Source organism: Arachis hypogaea, chromosome 12 (genome assembly GCF_003086295.3).
Source record: "Arachis hypogaea cultivar Tifrunner chromosome 12, arahy.Tifrunner.gnm2.J5K5, whole genome shotgun sequence".
NCBI lineage: Eukaryota > Viridiplantae > Streptophyta > Magnoliopsida > Fabales > Fabaceae > Arachis > Arachis hypogaea.
This window is the reverse complement of record NC_092047.1, coordinates 108,140,790-108,149,342: the sequence shown is the minus strand read 5'-3', so window position 1 is coordinate 108,149,342 and position 8,553 is coordinate 108,140,790. Positions and strand designations below refer to the sequence as shown.

Sequence of the window (8,553 nt, the reverse complement as noted above, 5' to 3'; positions counted from 1 at the left end):
CTAAATTTAACATTCTAAAAGGATAAACTAATAATTTATTTAAACTCTTTATATCACGAATATTTAAAGCACGTATCATTTTCTTTCTTTTCAAAAAAAAAATTCATCCTTAAATTTTGTAGTTGAAAAAATAGTATATGAAAAAGATAAATATAAGGAAGATAATTTTTTCTCATTTTTTTGTATTTTTATTTTTTTTGCTTAATACTAAATGCTTTTGTTGTTGTTTTTAATCAATAAAAAAAAGTAATAATAAGAATAACAAGAACTAAAAGTAACGACCCACGAAGAAGAAGAACATTGGCTAGAAACAAATAGCAAGAGAAAAGAGAATGAATAAAAAAAGAAAGGGATCAAAATAAACAAGAACAAAAAAAAATCAAAGGAGGAAGAAAAACACAATAAGAGAAAGAGATATAGTAGAACAGAGTGGACGAACAAGTTTTTTTTAGGTATAAATAGAACAAATATAGATTAACAAAAATTAATTTAATACTTGAACTATGATACATTGATACCAAATAATATGAAATAAAAGATAAACTAAAAGATAGGGATTTAAACTGAATAAAAAGATACGTTGAAATTAAATGGGATATAAAAAAGATAGATTGAAATTGAATATAAAGAGAATCACTTTATTTTTTATCTAATTTTTTGATGCAACAAGAAAGGAACTCCTCAATCTAACTTGTCCACACCATAATTTGAAAATTGAATCGAAGAGATTCACTCAACCTTCTACCTAATTTTTCGATTTAATGAAAGAGGGACTCATTCAACCTCACTTGTTCACACCATAGTTTCATCACTATAAGGTTTTTCAAATCTCTAATCACAGAATGACGACTATAATAATTTATGATGTATTTATAACCTCTTATTAGGTTAATATAAAGAAAAAACACTAAATCCATAAACATAAAGTCTATTTTAGTAACTAAATAAACAAAACTAAAATACATCAAACTAATTCAATATTTTAAAAAGATAAATTAATAACTTCTAAATAATTCTTAAACTTTTCATATCACGAACGTTTGAAATACGTATCAGCAGTAAAGTGGGTCGTGTGAAATTGGTGAAGGTGGTGATGGACTTGGGCTGGTGGTAGTTTTGTGGGATAAAATAACAAAATTTTTATGATATAAAAAAAGGCTTGCGTCGTAATTTTTTATTTTCGACTTGTTAGGCCACATTGTATTCGTCTAAAAAATTGGATTCAAGAAATATCAAGATTCGTATCCATATTAGCCAATATCCAATATTTCATGGTACGTACATTGGCAATGTGTAAAAACAAAATCTATAAAATACTTGTTTATGACTAATATAAAAATCCAAGCGAATTCACCACATCATCTACCTTTCAATCCTTGCCTTATGTAATCACTTGATGTTATTGTAATCACCACAACTATATAACCTAATCCTTCTAAGAATATACAATTATACCTCAAAAACTAAACTTTCATAAAATTTTGATTAAAATTTTACTCTTGATTAACCACAAATGCAACGTAACTGAAAAAGCTCACGATAAAACCATTATAATCACATCAAAAATATTATAAGTTTTTTTTTTCATTATCAAGTGATGGAACTACTTGAACTTGAGAAGGGGGTTGAATCAAGTTGGCCCAAAATTAACTTTTGAAGTTCTGTTTTTGCAGAAGCTAAATATGCAGGAGATTTTTTCGTTTTGTCTCATGCTCAGAAATAAAACAGAGAAGGAAAGAAGAGATAGAGGCCAGCATGTATCTTGGTTCGGTTTCTAAGTCCCATGAAACCTACATCTAGTCTCCACCACAACCATGATGGAATTTTTACTATAATCAAACAGATTACAAACACCAATACTAATGAATTACAATCCAATTCATCTAGTATCTTCCACTAAGCTTTTTACCCCAAAGCCTAGCAACCCAAGTGTTGCCCCAACTTAGAAGGAGAACCTAGCCAGATTCAGAAACACCAAGTGCTATCCCAACTTGGCAAGGGAAATCCGCAGATTCAATTTACCACCAAGTACTATCCCAACTTGGTAAGGGGAACTAAACCTTAGTTCACAGAAAGAACTCATTTGGCTTTTTCATGCATCTCTCTTGCCTCTTCTCTTATGACTTTTTCAACTCACATTCTCAAGCCTTTTCCTCAAATACAGAAAGATGACATTAGATAGCCATACCAAAGAAAATTTGAAATGAAGCACAAATTGAAGGAGAATGATTTCAGCTCAAGTGTTTTGAGATGATGCTCTTGTATCACTCTATTTTTCTTGATTTCAAATGTTGAAGTGAGGTCTGTTTTATATTTTCAGCTTGCTCTCCAATTTTCCTCTTCCAATTCCTTGTACCATCAACCCGTTGGAGCTATGTCCATTGGCATGCCGTCCTTTTTCCATTCTACTCCACTAATGCTACTTGTTGGAGGAGTTGCTCCACCAACTCTGTTGTACTTAGATCTGCTGTCTTCTTTGGCATACATAGCACTTCCATTTTTGAGCCATTCCAATTGCTGTCCATAACTATGTATTTTTGTTTTGCTCTTCCAAACTTGCTAATGATCTTCTGAATTTTGATTCTGAGTTGTCCTTGGAGTAGTGATATTTTTTGTGTTTTTTTTTTCCTTTCTAGAGTCACAGCTGTCCTATAATAGTGCCAAATGTCCTTGTGTCTTGTTGCTTCGTTAATTTCCTTTTGTTTCATATGTCTTCCTTTTTCCATGATGAAGACAAATGTCCCTTTATCACTTTGCAAATGCAGAGCCTTCTTCCTTTGCACCTTTTTGCTGATCGGTGCTTGTTTAAAGACTTTGGACTTGTGCATCGAATTGAAGCATTAAAGGAATACTTAAGCAACATTGTTGGGCTGAGAAAAGAATAATGGGTCAGCATCACTAAAACGCACATTAAACTACAATTGGACTTTTAATCCAATAAATGTTTGTCATCATAATTTATTTATCAAAATCAATCTTAACTCAACATCAAGCCCATGGAATTGGCTTCAGTTCTTATCTGCATAAATTCTATAAATCCAACAACCATACCAACAAGTGTATTACATATTCATATAATGACCCACGTCAAATTCACCTTCCAAAGCCCATTGCAACTTGGGTAAAAATTCTCAAAACTCTTTATTTTTCGAATGAAAATTTTTAGGAAGCTAAGAGGAGTAAGGAGGCTTCGTGGATTTGGAATAGTATTTTGGAAGGGAGAGACTTTTTGAGAAGAAAAGGTTGATGGAGCATTGGTGATGGATCAGAGGTGAATGTATGGGCCGAGAATTAGATTGAAGGAAGAGGGAGATTAGAATTCCCAATTGGAGAAAGAAATATGAAGGTGAAGGAACTCCTGACAGAGGGAGAGGGTTGGGATGTGAGAAAAATTCAGAACATCTTTCCAAATCAAGTTCGCGAGAGAATTATGAAGACACCGATAAGCCTAATAAATAAGCAAGATAGTCTGATTTGGCCATATAAGGCAAACGGATAATATACGGTGAAAACAGGGTATCATCTAGTAAGGACAGAGAAGATAACTCAAGCTCGAAATCAGGCATCATCAAGTACGGATCTGAAGGAGTTATGGAAGACAATTTGGGGAATGCATATTCCTCAAAAATTAAAAATGTTTCTTTGGAAGGCTTGTCATAATATTTTGGTAGTGAATTATAATCTATTTACAAAAAAAAATTGTGAAAAATCCTACCTATAGGATTTGTCAAGAGGCAGAGGAGACAGTGGAACATGCGCTATTATTATGCCCATGGACTAGAGCAATGTGGTTTGGATCTCAGATTCAATGTTCACCCACCCCTAATAATGTCACATCTTTCGCGAAGTGGTTACTAGCAATAGTCAATAGATTAAAGGCTGAAGATGGGTGTGGAACACAGAATAGGATTAACAACTTAGCTTTCATAAGTTGGTCTATTTAGAAAGCTAGGAACTCATTTATATTTCAACATAAACAGCTTAGCCCAAAAAACAACAATTATTATGGCGACCAACAAGGAAGCAGAATGCAGGAAATCAATAGAGTATGAAGAAAAAGTAAAAGAAGTAGTAAATAATAGATACAGGAAGCAAATTACCTGGAGGCCACCATCGGATGGTTGGATGAAAATTAACATAGATGCATCGTTTGATAAAGAAACTGGTCAAGCAGCATCAGTAGCAGTGATAAGAAACTGTGATGATAAGGTTCTATCTGGATCAACAATGAACTTCAAAACAATATCTCTGTAACACCCTCACTATCAGAAATCACGCTTCCGGCTACGCTACTCTGATAGCAAGAAGTATTACGACTACTTTACATACTAAATACTAGAATAGGAGCCTGTAACTCAATACTGTATCGCTGATTTCTTTGAAAAACCGGAGATAAATACTTCATTTTAAGAAAATTACAAGCAGGCATAGATTCTTATACAAGACTCATTACATAATAACTCAATATAATATATATATAAAACACACAATTCCTATCCCTCTTACAAACTTGTAATAACAAAGATGAGGGAAGAAAATAATCTAATTAATACAACAACATATAAACCAAACATAGTATAACTCTTCTTAATGCTTCTTCATCTGGTTCCTGAAAAGATAAAGCTGTAGGGGGTGAGAACCTAACCACACGGTCTCACCACAGAGTTTCAAAGTTGTCATAAGAAGATACTCAATAAGAAAACTGTTTTCAAATTCAGTGATTATCATTGCCTTATGAATCCTTTTAAAATCCAATAGCTAGTCGTTCAAAACCATTTCAAGAAACAATGTTTAATATTTTCAGAAATCCAAAGTCTTTCTTTTCTCATAAGCAAATCTCAATCAGAAACCAACCACGCAATCAAACAACACAATCATTAATTCAGCACCAAAAATCCATTCTCAAATGTAACACGCCAGGACAAACACAGGCAATACAGATAAGGAAAACACAAGTAGGAAGCAGTTACAGCAAATAGTTCAAGTAGCAGTTAAGAACAGTTTAGCAATTAGGCAAACCAAAGAAAGTTCAAACCCAAGCAAAGCATACAAATGCATATGATGCATGCCTGTCCTATGGCTGATGAGGCTCATCTGTCGGTTATCCAGCCAACCCGACAAGTCTGAATTGTCCTTAGGCTGTCCCCCGACGTGCATCCCCAAGAGTCTATGCATAGCTTTTTCTCAAATAATCAATATTGCTCAATGGGGGTAACATTCCCGGGAATTTATATAGTGCCCGGTCACACTTACGTCGTAGGGTCAACAGAGTATCGAGTTTTCAACCTGGTACACGTGGTGGCAAGTCACGGCACTTAATCCAGGGAACCTCGTATCTCAGATATTTCAAATTCATAAGCCATGTGAATAATTCAAAGTTCATATCTCAACATTCTCAACATTCTCAACACCATAATCATTCATCAATCCAAATCTCATTTTCCAAATTCATTCAGAAACCATATTTCAAAGAAAATCCTCATTATCCTTCTTTCCATTTCGTTTATTAACAAATCTCAATTCAAAACATAATTCTTTCTTCAATAAATAAATCAATCTTAAGACATATAATGTTTAAAACCAAATCTTTTTAAATAATTACTTCAAATGAAACTTTCAATTTTATAAAATTTCGACAGCATCTCCTCTAAAACTCGGATTCTGCCACCCTTTTCGGGTCCCAACCAAACCAAACCAAACGCCTGTAAATCATTCAAATCACTTCCAATAACCATTATCACAACAACAACACTCAACCCAAAGAAATTATAAAATCCAGAATTCAATCAACCAATCCATAAATCACAATTTAAACCAGCTTCAATCAACAGCATCAATCAATAATAAAGAATTCTCGGTCTTCTCAAACAGTTTCAAACCAAACCCTTCCTCTAACCCTTTTTGAATCATTTCCAAAATAGCAAATCATTCTCAATAAAGAAACAATTTTCAAATATCAAGTACTTTCCAATTTTGTTTCAAAATCAAATTCCGATAATTCAAGGAAAACCACTTTAACAACATCAGTCAATTAATCAGAATATTCAACTTTCTCAATCGATCGATCAATCGAACTAACAATCTCATTCATCCAAAGCAACTAAATTCAATTCACAAGACTTACGAAATCACAAAAAAAGTATTTTATGCATTAATATCGATTTATAACAACTCTGGAAAGTAAAACAAGTTTAAGAAAAGTGCCCCTACCTCGAATAATCAAAATTCATAAATCAAATACGTCCAAGAAACCTTTTTCTCTCGACTCGCACTCAACGGCAGTTGCATCTGCCACTCCGTTCACTTCCACAACAACAGAAACGGCTTCTATTTTAACCATGCAATTACTGGAACTCGACTCTAGAACGTCAACATCACAAAATTCTCAAAAATCTATAGCAGAATAACAGCGGTAAGGATATCAAGGTTAGAATAACTTACTGCAGCTATAGAAAATAGAATGATGGGGCAACAAAGAAGAGAATCAGGGACCTGTGCATCTGTTCTAGTGGCAATAACACCATTCTGATCGGTAAGACAGTAGAGATACCAGCAAAATCAGAATAGCGGGGCAAAATAAAAATGGAATAAATTCAAGAAAGGAGAAAGTGGTTACCGGTAAATCTGGCCTGATTCCGAAAATGGCGTACAATCGAGTAATTAGCAACAATCAAAACCCAAGAAGACAGAGGCCTTATCTGTGTTCTCCGGCGGCCAATACAGCGGCGTGAAGCTCCGGCGACACAGCAGCAACATGGGTGCATCGACGGCAAGCCCAGTAGCTTCGGTGATGGCGGAAGAAAGGCGGCAACGACACTGGGTGTGACCCTCCTCTCACCGCGTCTCTCTCTCCTCGGCTTCAATAGTGACGACGGCGGCTCCAAGGCGGACCAGCAACGACGGCGACGACTCAGGCTGGACGGACGGACAGCAGCGGCGACATGCTTCCTGGCGAGGATGACGACGAAAGTGAGGCAGTGGTGGCTTCTCCTCTGCATGCGTCTCTACTCCCAACGGCAGCCAAGGCGACCCGACGGCGTGGCCTAGCAGCTCCGGCGCCCTTCCACCGGCGCGCTCTCACCCTCGGATCTCCCTCTCTTCCTCCCCCTTTCCTTCTTTCTCAGATCTCCCTTTCTTCCTCCCCCTTTCCTTTCTTTCTTCTTCTTCTTTTTTTTTTCTTTCTTTCATTTCCTTTTGTCTGAAGCTGGGAAAGGTTAGGGTTTTGGGGAAAGGGTAAGACGGTGGGGGTAGAAGGTTAGGATTAGGGTAGTTTAGGTAATTTTAATAAAATTAGGGGTATAGAGTATTAATTAAAAATCTAATTTAATCTATTAAAATTATTTTAAAAATGTTATTTGATTATTAATTTACTAATTGACTTTTAATCGAATATTTTAATTTAAAATTAAAGATAATATAATTAATTTTCTTTGTTTATAAAATTAAAGTATTAAATTCTAGAGTTTCTATTATTTAACTAAATTATATAAAATTCTTATTCTTTTGCAACTGTTAAACTGTATAACTTAAATATAGAAAATTATTCAATAATTATAAAATTAAGTAAAATTTCTAATTTAATTGTCAAAACTTTATTTAATTACTTTTAATAAAATAGTTTCTAAAAATAAATTCTTTAATGAATAAATACATTGAAATTAACTCATAATAATATTTTTCGAAAATTATGGGTCTTACATCCTACCCACCTTATAAAAATTTTCGCCCTCGAAAATTAAAGTAATATACAAGGTAATACATAGTCTTTGCTCTCTACTTTTTAAACACTTTATAGAAAAGTATGAAATCTTAGTATGCATATATAAATGTTCAAAATTTTACAAAAGCTTGGAGGAACAAAATAGAGTGCAAATCAAGATACGCGTTCACAAAACAAAACAGTAGCTAGTGTAGCGAAAGGGCTACAAAGCAGGCTGGTATAAAACAACGGATATAAGACTCACTCACAGATCTCTTACCCATCTCAGAACTTCAACTCCCCAACTCCATCAATCATTTCACAACTCCACAACCCGTCAAAATCCTAACATCTACAAACTCTTACGAGGAACGAATTGCTATACTCTTCATAACGTTGCACACTTATTAATCCATCTTTCACGTTTACGAATGGCATCTTAAAGTTTCGTTTGCTACCTCTAAAAGTCGTATGTAATTCTAAGGCAATCCTCAAATTTGTTTCAAAGAACACAAGATCTTGGAAAAAGATAAGCGACAAAATCCGCCAGGGCTTGAAAAGATTCTTGAAACCACAAGTAATCAAAAATGCATAAGGATTGAAGAGTGTGAGACAGAAAATTAGTTTGGACAATTCTCAAGAATGATTCCCGAATCAACAAAATCCGATAGGAATAGCAAAAGAAAAAGTAGTGCAGTAGTTTGAAGCAAAATTAAGTCGAGTCAAGGAATATGAGGTTTACAAAAAAAAAACTGTCTAAGATCAAAGACAAGGCTCATAAGTCTCGAGTAGAATTAAGGATATTTTCGAATGAATTGCGCATAGAGAATGAAAAACATTTCAAAAATTATTTT

At 34.3% G+C, this 8,553-nt stretch overlaps 1 long non-coding RNA gene across 2 annotated transcripts; it reads right to left on the bottom strand.

The window, feature by feature from the left end:
• Positions 1 to 1,758: 1,758 nt before the first annotated feature.
• LOC112728148 (uncharacterized) lies at positions 1,759 to 7,707 on the bottom strand. 2 transcript variants are annotated; one of them, XR_003166144.3, is made up of 5 exons: positions 6,617 to 7,707; positions 6,442 to 6,525; positions 6,211 to 6,360; positions 4,101 to 4,609; positions 1,759 to 2,870 (listed from the first exon to the last, which is right to left on the bottom strand). It is a non-coding gene; the product is annotated as an uncharacterized lncRNA (long non-coding RNA). The 2 variants fall into 2 exon arrangements; XR_011868865.1 differs by having other exon boundaries at positions 4,101 to 4,623; positions 6,617 to 7,228.
• Between the last annotated feature and the right edge of the window lie 846 nt (positions 7,708 to 8,553).